Below are 13,567 nucleotides of genomic sequence, written 5' to 3' on the forward strand. Positions count from 1 at the left end.
GTAAAAAAAAAAAAAAAAAAGATCCAGGACACTGCAGTGAGTTATTCAGAGTACTCTAGTAACATGATAAAAAAAATAGTATGGTAGATAAGGACCAGTTGGCCCATTCAGACTGCCTGAATGTTTCTATCTGCCCTGCTCTAGCGAAGGATATATTTCCGCTGTCAGCCTGCTCAACTGTCTACAGGATATCATTCCCTCTCCAAATCAAATTATTACCTTTCCCTTTTCTGGTCCTTTACTATTCTGGGTGGTCAAGTGTAGAGGTTCCCATACTTAAACCAGTACCCAGGGCTTGGCTTCCTCCCTCAACGTGTTCATCTTTTACCCAACTTCTCAACTCTGTTTTTACCTCTGCTTTACTTTACTTTATTTAACTTTATTTCATTTTGTAGCCTACCTCGTCATAAAAAATGCTGTAAATGGGATAGCAATAACCATACAGCACAGACATAATGAACTATATAAATTAACAAAATTGAATAATACACATACAAAGAACCTGATGCTTGCCTTCTATGTCTATCACAGTATTGGCTTTTTTGGCCTCTGCTGATAGCTTATTCCAGGCATCTACCACCCTCTCTGTACAGAAACATTTCTTCATATAGCCTTTAAGCCTCCCTCTCATTGACTGTGTGTCATGACTTCTGCTCCTTGAATTTCTTTTTCTATGGAAAATTGCACCTTCCTGTACTTTATTGTAGCCTGCTAAATATTTGAAAATGTCTATCTTATCCCTTTTTTCCTCCTGAGAGTATATTTGGCAGAACAGATAAAAGCAAGTGAGGCTATCTTGAGGCGTGGTGTGATCTATTGTATTAATTTTTTTTCTCTATTGTATTATATTTATAATTACCGCCGGCTTTCAACCTCTCTTTCCAGCTGATTAAGCTTCCAAGTTCTTACCCCTTGTTTGAATGTAACTTTGCCTCTTCCACTTCTTTTGCTTATTTTATTCTAGTTGTCACTTCAGTTTTTACCCTGTTCGATGTAAACCGATCCGATATGGTTTTACTATGAAGGTCGGTATAGAAAAGTGTTAAATAAATAAATAAATATCATGGCATGTTTGAAGGCAGTGGAAAGCAATAGATTGAGGATGTGACAGATGGAAAGGATCACTGCAGTGGAGACAGAGCTGAAGAACTGGGTGGGAATGGGGTTAGAAGAACAAATAGTGAGATAGGAGGAGAGAAGAGAGGCAGTTTTTTCCATTATGACTTCAGCAAAGGAGGAGAGAGTAGGGGAAGCCATGGAAAGGGTAGAGGAAAGAAGTGGGGGAGAGAGATGTAGAGGTGACCTAGCTGAGAACTCAAGATTAATTCTGTGAATCTTGTCATAGATGTAGTCAGCCATAGTCTGGACAGTGTGTGAAGTGGGGAAGGGAGGTGAAGGAAGTTAGAATAGGGAATTGAGTGTGGCAAAGAGATGGCACAGGTTGGATGGAAGAGAGTTTGTCAGATGGTCATAGTAGTCTTGCTTGGCAAGTACAATAGCAGACTAGAAGGAGGTCAGCATGAATCTGAAATGTATGAAGTTTGCATTGGCATGGAATTTTAGCAGGCTCAGGAACATAGGATGCAAATTCTAAGGGTGAGCCAAGGTTGGGGTTTGGTGCACAGGTAAGGGGAGGGGCAAAAGCGTCTAAAGCAGAAGATAGTATAGTGAAAGAAGAAACTGCTTCATCAACTGACTCAGAAAATGTAATAGAGGAAAGGAGATGAAACTGTAGTGGAGAGGATACAAGGGTCAACAGCTGGAAGATTCTTGAAGGTGTTGGTGGTGATTGGATGAGGCTATGGTGGAGGATGGTTTAGTGTGAAAGTTATCAGATGAGATAGGAAGAACTGAAGTGGAGAAGTCTGGGAGACAGCAGTTGGAGGAAAGGATTAGATCAAGGGCAGTGGCCATGCTTATCAGTAGCGGTGGTAGAGCAGAACTGGTGATCAAATGAGGAGGTTAAGGAAAGGAGTTTTGAGGCATAAGAGTCAGAGGGATCATCAACATGGAGGTTAAAGTCACAAAGAATAAGGGAAGGGGAAGATAGGTCAAGGAAGAAAGAAAGCCAGGAATCAAAGTCAGTAAGAAAGGGGAAGAGGGATTTATCAGGGAGTTGATAAATGACAGCTATCCAAATAGGTAGTGGGGTGAATAGGCGGATGGAGTGGAATCGAGTTGGAAGAAGTGGTTGAAACCTACAGGTGGGTGGAAGGGTATTAGGCGCAGTCCAACACCACCACTGCAGCCTACTGTGTGAGGTGTATGGGAGAAAAGGTAACCTCCATGACAGAGAGCAGCAATTGAAGCAGATTTCTCAAGGGAAAGCCTGGTCTCGGTCAAGGCAAGGAAATGAAGAGTATGGTAGATAAAGAGGTCATTACTAAAGACAAGTTTCTTGGAAAAAGAATGAGCATTCCACAGGGAGCATGAGAAAGGAAGAGAATAGGGAGGGAGAATGGTAAAAGCAATAAGATTGGAGATGTAAGGTTTGATATTCACCAATAGGGTGAAAGTTGGCTTGGAGAGCCAGAATTGGGATTGATATCCCTGGCTGAGAGTAGGAGAAGCAGGAGAATATATAGTAAAAATAAGATGATAGTGAGAAGGATGAGATGCTGTCAGGGAAAGTGGAGTTGGCTGGATGAGAGAAAGAAAACTGAAGTTCAAGAGCAGGAGATAATGCAGATTACAGAATGGCAAGTGAGATAAAGAATATAAGGATTGGGAAAGGTGGACTTGGTGTTAATAGTGGTTTGCAGCAGTGAATAAGACTAGGGAGAATTAGCATCAGGAAGAGAAAATGTAGGGGAACCATAGGAAATTCAGAGAGGCCTACAGTTTCCCTAGTACCTGGCCAGCTGCTCAAGGAATGAAAGTTGGGAGCAGCTCAGACCTGAGGAGGGTTGTGGTGACTTCCAGAGTTGACCACCAAGGCAGCTGGAAGAAGTATTCAAATTTGGCTGCAGCCTCCCCAGTACCTGGCCAGCTGCCTTAGGAGTGCAGGGTGGGAGCAGCTCAGGCCAAAGAAGGGTTGTGATGACTTCTGGAGTCAACCACCGAGACAGCTGGGAGAAGTATGCAGAAAAGCTGCAACCTCTCAATACCTGGCTGGAGAGAGAGCATGGGGGGCAGTGGCGTAGCCACGGGTGGGCCTGGGTGGGCAGGTGCCCACCCAACTTAGACCCAGGCCCACCCAACTGGCACCGGAACTGCAAGGCTGTCGCGGGATCCCATCCCCGCGACAGCGAACAAGAGAACCCACGCCTCGCTCGCCATCACGGCACACATGGGGAAGCGCTGCTGCGGCCGTATGGCCAACCGGTCTTCCTGTTCGGGGGGGAGCGGAAGCGCCGCGCGCAGCTTCCGCTTCCTCCCCCCAATGCAGGAAGATCAGCTGCCTCTCCTGCTGCCACCCGTTCTCCTGCTATCTTCGGACCAAACGGCCCGCCGAATTTCCTGTTTGGGGGAGCGGAAGCGCCGCGCACAGCTTCCGCTTTCTCCCCCAAAGCAGGAAGATCAGCTGCCTCTCCTGCTGCCACCGGCCTCCTGCTATCTTCGGGCGTCGGGCCGTACTGCCCGCTGATCTTCCTGCTTGGGGGGGGAGGGAGGAAGCGGACGTTGTGCGCTGCGCTTCCGCTCCCCCCCCCCCCCCCGACAGGAAGTTCGGACGCCCGAAGATAGCAGGAGTCCGGTGGCAGCAGGAGAGGCAGCTGATCTTCCTGCTCTGGGGGAGAAAGCGGAAGCTGTGCACGTGCTTGAATGTGTATGTGTGGATGAGAATGGGAGTGTGTGTGGGTGAAAACTGGAGCCTGGGTGTGTATGTGGGTGAGAATGGAAGCTTGAATATGTGGGCGAATGGGAGCTCGAATGTGTGTATGTGTGGTTGAGAATGGGAGCCTGGGTTTGTGGGTGGGTGAGAATGGGAGCTTGTATGTGTGGGTGAGAATGAGAGCTTGGGTTTGTGTGGGTGGGTGAGAATGGAAGCTTGAATATGTGGATAAGAATGGGTGCTTGAATGTGTGTATGTGTGGGTGAGAATAGTACCTTAAATGTGTATATGTATGGATGAGAATGGGAGCTTGAATATGTGTGGGTGAGACTGGGAGCATGGGTTTGTGGGTGAGAATGGGAGTCTGGGTTTATGTGTGTGGGTGAGAATGGGTGCCTGGATGTGCGTCTGTGTGTGCATAAGAATATAAGCCTGGGGAGGGGTGAGAAAGTGAGAACTTGAATGTGAGCTTGTGTGGGGGGGGGGAGAGCATATGAGAGTGAGAGCTTGAGTGTGTGAGAGGGAGTCTGTGAGAGAAAGCGTGTGTGTGTGTGTGTGTGTGTGTGTGTGTGGAAGGGAAGAAGACAGTAATAGAAGAAAGACACTGAAAAGGAATTAGGAAATGAGCTATAAGGGAAAAAATGGGAAAAAGAGACCAGGACCAACTGATTAGAAAAATACAAAGATCAGACAACAAAGGTAAAAATATATATCTATATTTTGAGATGTTAGCAATTTAAATTTATATGACTTTGGGAAGTTTTTAAATATCTTATATGCATTTTATAATATCCTAGCTGTAACAGCTGATGCCAGACATTTCGTTATTCTACCTTTGTTATCTCTATGTCCTGTAATTTTGGGTTGGGGGTATTACACATGCTATAACTTTTGCTTCTTTCCCTTGCCAACCCTCCTCCTCCTCCCTCTGTCCATTTGAAGAGCATAATCCAAATTTAGGCTGTCTGAATGAACCTTAAAGTGCTTTTTGTGACCCAAGTGGCTACTCCTCTCAGCAGTGCTCTCCCAATTCCTCTTTCCTACCTTCTACTGCAGCACCCAGGGCTAGCGCGTCCCAGTAGGCGAACTAGGGAGTCGCCTAGGGCGCCAGGCATTGGGGGGGCAGCAAAGAGCAACCATGTGGGGCCACGAGCGGAGCCCATCCCACTCACAGCCGAGAGGAGTAGAGACTCGGTGGGCCAGGAGTGGAGCCTATCCTCGCAGCTGAGAGAAACAGAGTCTCAGCGGGCCACGAGTGGTGCCTCTTTTTGTGTGTGTGTGTGTGGGATTGTGTGTGTACATGACAGAGTAATGGTGTTAGTGAGAGAGAGGGAGGGAGCCTGTGTAAGGGTGTGTGTGTGTGTGTGAATGAGACAATAAACCTAAGTGTGTGTAAGAGAGGGAGCCTGCCTGAGTGAATGAGGTTGGGGCCGGAACTGGGACCTGGACCAGGAGGGGGGAGTGGGCATAAGGCAGAAGGTTCGCCTAGGGTGCCTAATACCCTTGCACCAGCTCTGGCAGCACCCCTAGCTCCTCACTGCTTCCCTTCTTTATTCCTCAACATCATGCTAGGCAGGCATGGGTCAGACTGAAGGCCATCACGAGGTCCATATTCAGTGCCTCTTAGCCGGATAGGTTTCAATTTCTCCGGCTAAATGGAGGCAGCTGAATATCTGCCTGGGATCAGCGGCCTTCACTTAGCAGCGGTAGGCGGGGCTGGGGCGTAACTGGGAGGAGTAGAGTTAGTTGGATAACTTATCCGGCTAACTCTGGTCATGCCGGAGACCAGTCCTAAAGTTAGCCGGATAAACTTAGAAGTGCAGCCGCGCCAATGAAAATCCTACGTTAGCTGGATAGGTTTATCTGGCTAACTAGCTCAGCTGGGTAGCGACTGAATAAAACCCCCACATGCCCAAATCTTTGCAACACCACAGCTTCTTATAGTCGGTGTTTTTAGGCAAGCAGTTGAATACTTTATTTTTTGAACAAGCTTATTATTAGAGTATTTTAATTCCTTATACCTGCCTTTTGGTACTCCTGTTTTGTTTTAAATGTGAAGTGATTTTACCTTTTATGTATGAATGTTACTTGTGAGCTGCCTAGGGTTGTTGCAGAGGCGGGATATATATAAATTAACCATAACCATAACCATAACCAACCAGTGTACCTTTTGAGGTGCTGAGCAAGTGTGCTAACCACAGTGATGAAGACTCAGCAGAGTCTGGGCGCAGGGGCCTCTAAAAGTTTCCCCAGAGCCCCATTAGTGGTTCAAGCAGCCCTGGCTGGGAAGAGGGTGCATTGTCCGTCATGGTGGAAACCTGGTGGGAGTCATTAGCAGGAAAGGGGAAGGGGGGGTTACTGGTGGGCATCATCACTGAGGGGAAACGGAAAATGAAGGGGAGAGAGAGAGCACCAAATTTTGAAGCCACCCGGAGCAGCCGGAAACCTTGCACCCGCCTAAGCTACTGCTTTGAAGAGAACAATTTCCAAAAGCAGAGGTTTTGCTGGCTAACTTCCTTTGAAAAATCCTCCCAGAGGTGTTCGTCCAAAAAGGAGATATCACCTTCAGTTTGTTGCCTGGCCTTGATTTCTATTTAACCCTAAGTGGACTAACCTGGCAACCACACTATTTTATTAAGGAATGCTGCTTTACATAGAACACTAGCATTTCCTGAGGCGTGTGTAGCTCTTTGTAACTTAGTAGTTTCCTTGTTGCTGTGTCATTCCCTATTGTTGAGGCTGATTTCCCCATAGCTCTTTACAGTAACTCCATGCGGCAGGAGCAGAAGGAAATGGCCCATTTTGACTCACTGGTAGGTTGGGAAAATTGTACTTTGCCTGAAGCTTAATAATAAAATTATTTGAACACAAATTGCTGTATTAAAGAACAGCTTTAATTGCAGCTTAGATTTCATTACATGCATTGAAAAGAACAGGTTTACAGAGCCATAAAGCCGTGTCAATCTCAATATTTAGCAAATCACAATATTCTATATTAACATTTAAGCTGGAGCTCCCTGAAGCTCCCCTGGCTGTATGCTCATTTTTTTAATACTGAAACTTGTTTTGAATACATAGGAAAATTCAAAGGCAAAATATCAGGGAAGAGTGTCAGGTGTAGGATGATAGAATAATGCAAATGTAGTCAACATGACATCATTTCTCAAAATACCGTTTCCTTTCTATCCTGTTTTCTCCTCCCCTTTCCTCTCAGATCACAGACTAGCATTATAAATTCACTCAGAAATAAGGATCTTGAATCCTGAACCTGTTTATCTCCATTCAGTAAGTCTTCTGCCGTGTCGCATTCTTTCACTATAGTCTACATTGCTTCCTGAGGTTTTATAGGTAGCAGCTTAGAAATGTATTTTATTTTTCATTGTAAATATTTGTATTAATCCAAGCTTAGTATCAATACACTGCACAACAAACAATTTGCTATTCAAAATGTATACACTAAAACGTTATAATCTTATTTAATTGCAATAATTTCAACAATTGCTGTCTCAGACTCTTTTTTTAATCTTTAACTCCCCCAAATGCTCACTCTACTCCACATTCATAGAAAGACAGAAATGATGGCAGAAAAGGACCAATGGTCCACCCAGTCTGCTCAGCAAGCTTCCCATGGTAGTATCTGCCGCGCCGTGCAGGTTACTGTCAGTCAGTGCTGCTTGACATGCTTTGCTTATGTTCTTGGGCAGCAGAAGCAGTCCTGTGTTTTTTCCTTCATGTCTGCGCATCAGTACCCTAGACTGTAAAAAAAGTCATGGCTCGTGTTGGTAGTGGAACACGGACGCTGGCAGCCTGATCGTGCGCGTGAGTTACGCCTGCCTTGGGCAGGCGTAACTCGCAGAATAAAGGTAGGGGGGGTGGGGTTTAGATAGGGTTGGGGGGCTGGGTTAGGTAGGGGAAGGGAGGGAAAGGTGGGGAGGGACAAAAAAAGAAGTTCCCTCCGAGGTCGCTCCGATTTCGGAGCGGCCTCAGAGGGAATGGAGCCAGGCTGCGTGGCTCGGCGCCTGCAGGCTGCCAATTTTGCGCAGCCTTGCATGCGCCGACCCCGGATTTTAACAGATACGCTCAGCTTCGCGCGTATCTATTAAAATTTATTTATTTATATTTATAATAATATATTTATATATAATCCCTTTTTCTGATTCACTGTATTTAAAGTTCAAGGTTCTTATTGAAAATATTGTTTTTTACGTTACGTTATGCTTTACACTCCTTGTTATTTGTAAACCGGGTTGATGTGATGCCTATCATGAAACTCGGTATAACAAAAACAATAAATAAATAAATAAATAAATCCGGTGTACTTTTTTAAATCAGCCTCTTAGCCTGTGCAGGATTGGTACGGCCCTCTGATCGGACCCAGAGAGCTCCTGCCACCAGGAGGCGGAGCACACAAGGAGACAGAGGCTAGCTGGAGCTTCACCAATAACAGTCCGGGGTTTCTGCAGGTTGAGCCCTTGGGTACCTGGACTTAGGTGGGCCTCTGGTGGTCTCCCGGAGAGGTAGCAGAGGGGTGTGCCCACCATGAGCAAGGGTGCGCGGCTGACGCAGAGTGGATGGGCTAGACCCGAAGTAGAAGCTCCGGAGACCTCAGGGAGGCAACAGTTCAGGAAGGTTCTCCGGGCGAAGCAGGCAGCGCCTGTGAGTCTAGCCAAGTGAAAGCCGCAGTTGGTTTCCAAGCAGGTTGGCCCAATGGTCACAGTAGGCCAGAAGAGAGTATCCGAGTGAAGCGCAAGGGTCAGAGCCGGAGTATCAGTCCAGGAGAGGTCAGACAAAGCAGGGGTCAATACCAGGATCAGTCTGGGCGTTGTCAAGACAAGCGAGGGTCAGTACCAGGCGGCAGACAAGAGAATGGTCAGGCAGGCAGAGATCAGTACCAAGGGTCAGTCCGGAAAGGTACTACCTGCGGAGGATACAGGAACACAGAGACGCTGGAACAGGAGACACTGGAATAGGAGCACACTGGAACACGAAGGCAAACTAGCACACCAACGGTGTTGACCAGATTGCCAAGGCGAGGTCTGATATCACTTACGCAAGATAATTAGCCTGTTGTGCTTTGAAAATTCACCCCACTGTCTTCATTTGTGAGCACCAGGCCCAGTATCATTCCTCCCCTCATGGGTTATATCACCATATATCTAAGCAGAGCCCCTTGAAAGGCATCCATAATCTCCTTACTCCTTACAGATTCTGCAGCAGGGATATTCTAATCCACGCAAGACAAAAAGAGAGGTGGGTGAACTACCCAAATAAATAGGAAAACAAAAAGAGTGGGACACAAAAAACAAAAGAGTAATAAAGAATAAATGATATAAAAGAATAAATATTTGAAAACACATAGGATACAATATTACAAATTTTATTTCAATAAAAGCATAAATATAATAGAAATTCAAACATAAAATTAACACAGTGATGGATCCCATACACACAACATGGGTGTTTTTTAATATTTATTCTTTTATATAATTTATTATCTATTTATTACCCTTTTGTTTTTTTATATACCACTCTTGTTGTTTCCCCATTGATTTGGGTGTTCACTCACCTCTCTTTTTGTCTTTCTTGGTTTATATTGAAGTACAATATGTCTTTGTGCCTTGGTGTTGCAAACTGTTGCGGACTGGACAGTGGACCCTTGGGCCGACCTGGTGGAGGAAGATGGTTGGAAGAGAGAACTCCGCAGAGATGGGACAGGCCGGGAGGCGGTACCAAGATAAACACAGGAACAGAATCTTCACCCTGGAGATCCGAGATCCCCCCGGGAGGAGCCCGTAAGGACCCGGACCGCTGGGACTTAGGCGGCAAAAGCGAGTCCTGAAGAGAAGATGGAATCTTCATCCTGGAGATCCGAGATCCCCCCGGGAGGAGCCCTTGAGAGTACGGACTGCTGAGACTTAGGCAGCAGCAGCGAGACCAAAGTGAGGATGGAGCAGAAGTCGAGACAGGCGACAGACACGGCATATCAGAGGTGAACCGGGGACAGGAACCAAGAAGACAAACTGAGAATAATCCGGAAGATGAGCAGGATCAGGAACACAGCAGGACCAGGATCAGGAACACAGCAGGACCAAGATCAGGAACTCAACAGAACCAGGATCAGGATCAGGATCAGAAACACAGTAACTGGTGCCTCCAAGGAGAGAACCTTGTTGCTAGGCAACCTCCTTAGCCAGACGCCAGGCTTAAATACCTTGCCGGCATCTGACATCATCAAGGAGGCGGGCCGGAGCTTCCTGCAGTTGAGTCTTTAAAACAGTCTCCCTCGCGCGCGAGAGAGAGGAAGGTAGTGACCGGGACCGCAACACTTGGGACAACATTATTAGTGATGACAACAACCATTTGTCGGATTTTTTACAAAATCCTCCACTTTTTGAAGAGACACACTGTGGATAATACAGATCAATGGGTAGTGTTGACAAAATAAAGGATAAAGTTAAATAGGGCAGAGCTTCGTTATGCTACATAATTGGAATGTTGTAGGGTGAAAAGAATTCCAAGAGGTCTTAGAATTATGAAAGAACCCAAGATGTTTACAGATGATGAGTACTTCATTAGGAGTTGGAATTCAATTCTTAATAAGTGCTCTTTGGATTTGATGATCCTTATGATAGATACATCAAAGAATAAAGTGGAGTCAATTAAGAATGAGATTACAAATATTATAAGATTATGAAAGAGAATGATAGACGTTATGAGACCCTCATTGAAGATTTTAATAAGAAATGGAAGATTTTACAAAAGAAATCAAGAAGTATAAAAATAAATAATTTAAGCACCAGGCGCAATCAAAAGTATGCCGGATTTTAATAGATACGTGCGTAGCTGCGGGTATCCATTAAAATCGGGGGTCGGCGCGCAGCCTGCTTCCGTTCCCTCCAACCCCCCGCACCTTCCCCTCCCTAACCCACTCCCCGGCCCTATCTAAACCCCCCTACCTTTGTTGCACAAGTTACGTCTGCCCAAGGCAGGCGTAACTTGTGCGTGCTGGGCCGGCCGCTGGCGCGTCATGGTCTGGTCCGAGTGCTGGTCCGGAACCCGTGGCCACGCCCCCAGAACGCCCCCGATGACGCGCTGGCTGCGACACGCCCCCCCCCCCAGGAAAGCCTCGGGACTTACGCGCGTCCCAGGGCTTTGCGCACGCCGGCAGCCTATGCAAGATAGGCTTGGCGCGCGTAGGGGGGGTTTGGGGTAGGTTTTCAGGGGTTACGCGCGTAACCCTTTGAAAATCTACCCCACTATGCGCAAAGATATGCGCTATTTTATAAAGTATATGTGTAGGCTTCATGTATGTATCTCTGCAGCCTTTACATGCATAGCTTACATGTACTGAAAGAGAGTGAGTGAGAGAGCCTCTTTATGAGGCTCAGCCTGACACTCAATATATGGACCATTGTAGGGAGGGGGGAACTTTGATTCGAGGTGAGTTTTCTTCAGAAAAGTGAGTTGGGGTTGGGGGGGTGGTGTTACAGAAACATTCAGAGGTATTCATTGTAAAATTGACATCATTAAAGAATTTTAGACCTTATAAGCGATGACCATGCTAACAAGAGGAATTGATTTGTACACTGCAGTGTCTGCTAGCTGCTTTGTACAAATCAACTCCTTTTCATCGCTTACAATACACTTACACGGTCTAAAATTACAAAATAAACACTTTACAAAAAAAAATTATAAAGCACATGTTAGAGTATCATACAATATCAGTACAACTGGCATGTTTGCTGTTACGCTCGGGCTGTGTTCTGGTGTTGTGAACACCACCCAGAAAGGTGGCTCCAGGTGGAGAGAGACAGGGATGGCTGGAAACAGTGTCAAATTCCAGGCTGGGTCAGGGCAGGCGGCAGGCAACAGTGTCAGAGTCCAGGCTGGGTCAGGGTACCTAGTAGTAAGGCAAAGAGCCCGAAGGCCACACACACACACACGGCAGAGCAGAGGGCCCGTGGCCCGTAGGCCCTACACATACGGCAGGGCTGGGAGCCTGAAGACCACCCACAGCGCAAAGCAAGGCAAAGCAGGGTAGAAGGCCCGAAGACCACATACAGCACAAGGCAAGGCAAAGCAGGGTCCAAAGACCACACGCAACGCAAAGCAAGGAAGGCTAGAGCAGGGAGCTCAGGCGGGCTCGATGCCGAAGCCCTGAGAGAACTGCCAGGCAGGGATATAAAGGGAAGTCCAGAACATAGAGTGAACAAGGGAGATGGACTGGGCCCGTCAGGAGAGCCAGCTCTAGAGGGACCCCTGGTGGTGAGGCGGTTGCACAGCAGCCATAGCTGTAACAGTACCCCCCCCCCCCCCCCACAGGCCTCTCCCTCCTCCTGGGTCCCATCTTTGCAGGGGGTACTCAATAATGAAGTCAGACCTCTCCTGGGGCGATGCGGCAGGTTCAATTCCTTCCCGAGGCAGCAAAGCAGTCCATAACCCCTCCTGGGGTGATAAGGCAGACACAAACCCACCCTGGGGCAGCAAAATAGTCTATAACCCCTCCTGGGGCAGCAGAGTTGGTGCAGATCTCCATAACCCCTCCTGGGGTGACAAGGCAGACACAAGCCCCACCTGGGGCAGTGAAACAGTCCATAACCCCTCCTGGGGCAAGGCAGCAGGTTAGACCCCTTCTGGGGCAAAGCGGCAGGTTCAACTCCTTCCTGAGGCAGTAAGGCAGTCCATAACCCCTCCTGGGGTGATAAGGCAGTCCATAACCCCTCCTGGGTCAAGGCGGCAGGCTCGGACACCTCCGGGAACGACAGCAAGACCGGTACGGACCCCTCCGGGGGCGGCAGCAGGACCGGTTCGGATCCCTCCGGGGACGGCAGCAGGACCGGTATGGACCCCTCCAGGGGTGGCAGCTGGGCCGGTTCGGACCCCTCCAGGGACGTCAAGGCAGTAAGTCCAAGCCCCTCCTGGTGCACAGAGGTAACTCCAAGCCCCTCCGGGGGCGGCAGGTCAGGCTCAAGCCCCTCCGGGGACGGTACGGCAGACTCAAGCCCTTTCTGAGGCACAGCGGTAGGTCCAAGCCCCACCTGGGGCGGCAGGGCAGGCTCAAGCCCCTCCGGGGGCGCAAAGGTAAGTCCAAGCCCCACCTGGGGCGGCAGGGCAGGCTCAAACCCTTCCCGGGGCAATAAGGCAGCAGGCTCAGATACCTCTTGGGGCAATAAGGCAGCAGGCTCCTCTTGAGGTAGTTTGACATTCAGAGGTGGCAGAGCACTGAAGTCAGTTGTGCGTTGTTCACCAGTCATGGGAGTAGTTATGTTGGTGTGAAAGGGGGGTGAAGACAGGGCAGTAGAGGATATGGTAAATGAGGACTGATTCTTAAACTCCAGATCATGGTTTCCTGGTTCTCTAGTGTGGACTTGCAGGTTAGTGAAGACACAGGCAGTTTTAGAACGTCTTGGGAAGGTGCTTGTTAGTCGTGACTGATGAGCAGCTGTGGGAAGCAGAGTTCTATTACGCTTAATTAGTTCCCTCTGCTTCTGAGACTCTGGCGTGGAAGTCAAAGAAGCCTTTTTTAATCAGGTGAGTTTTAGGTTTTTCTGAAATCTGACTTGCTTTTTGGTTATAAGCTTTGTGAAATGATGTGCTGGAATTCTCTGTTTGCAAACTGCCATTGGTAAAAACATTCTTGTTTGAGCCAGTAGCTGGACATGGTGTAAAAGAACTGGCTGATGTATCTAGGGAAACAGATGGCCCGTTAGTTGTGCAGCAGGGGGCAGGGTTTGCCTGGAGGCAAAAGGCACGGAATGCAAGGGCAAGTCCACCATCCTGGTCTAGGAGCAGAAC

The sequence above is a fragment of the Rhinatrema bivittatum genome, chromosome 1, assembly GCF_901001135.1.
Source record: "Rhinatrema bivittatum chromosome 1, aRhiBiv1.1, whole genome shotgun sequence".
Classification (NCBI taxonomy): Eukaryota; Metazoa; Chordata; class Amphibia; order Gymnophiona; family Rhinatrematidae; genus Rhinatrema; species Rhinatrema bivittatum.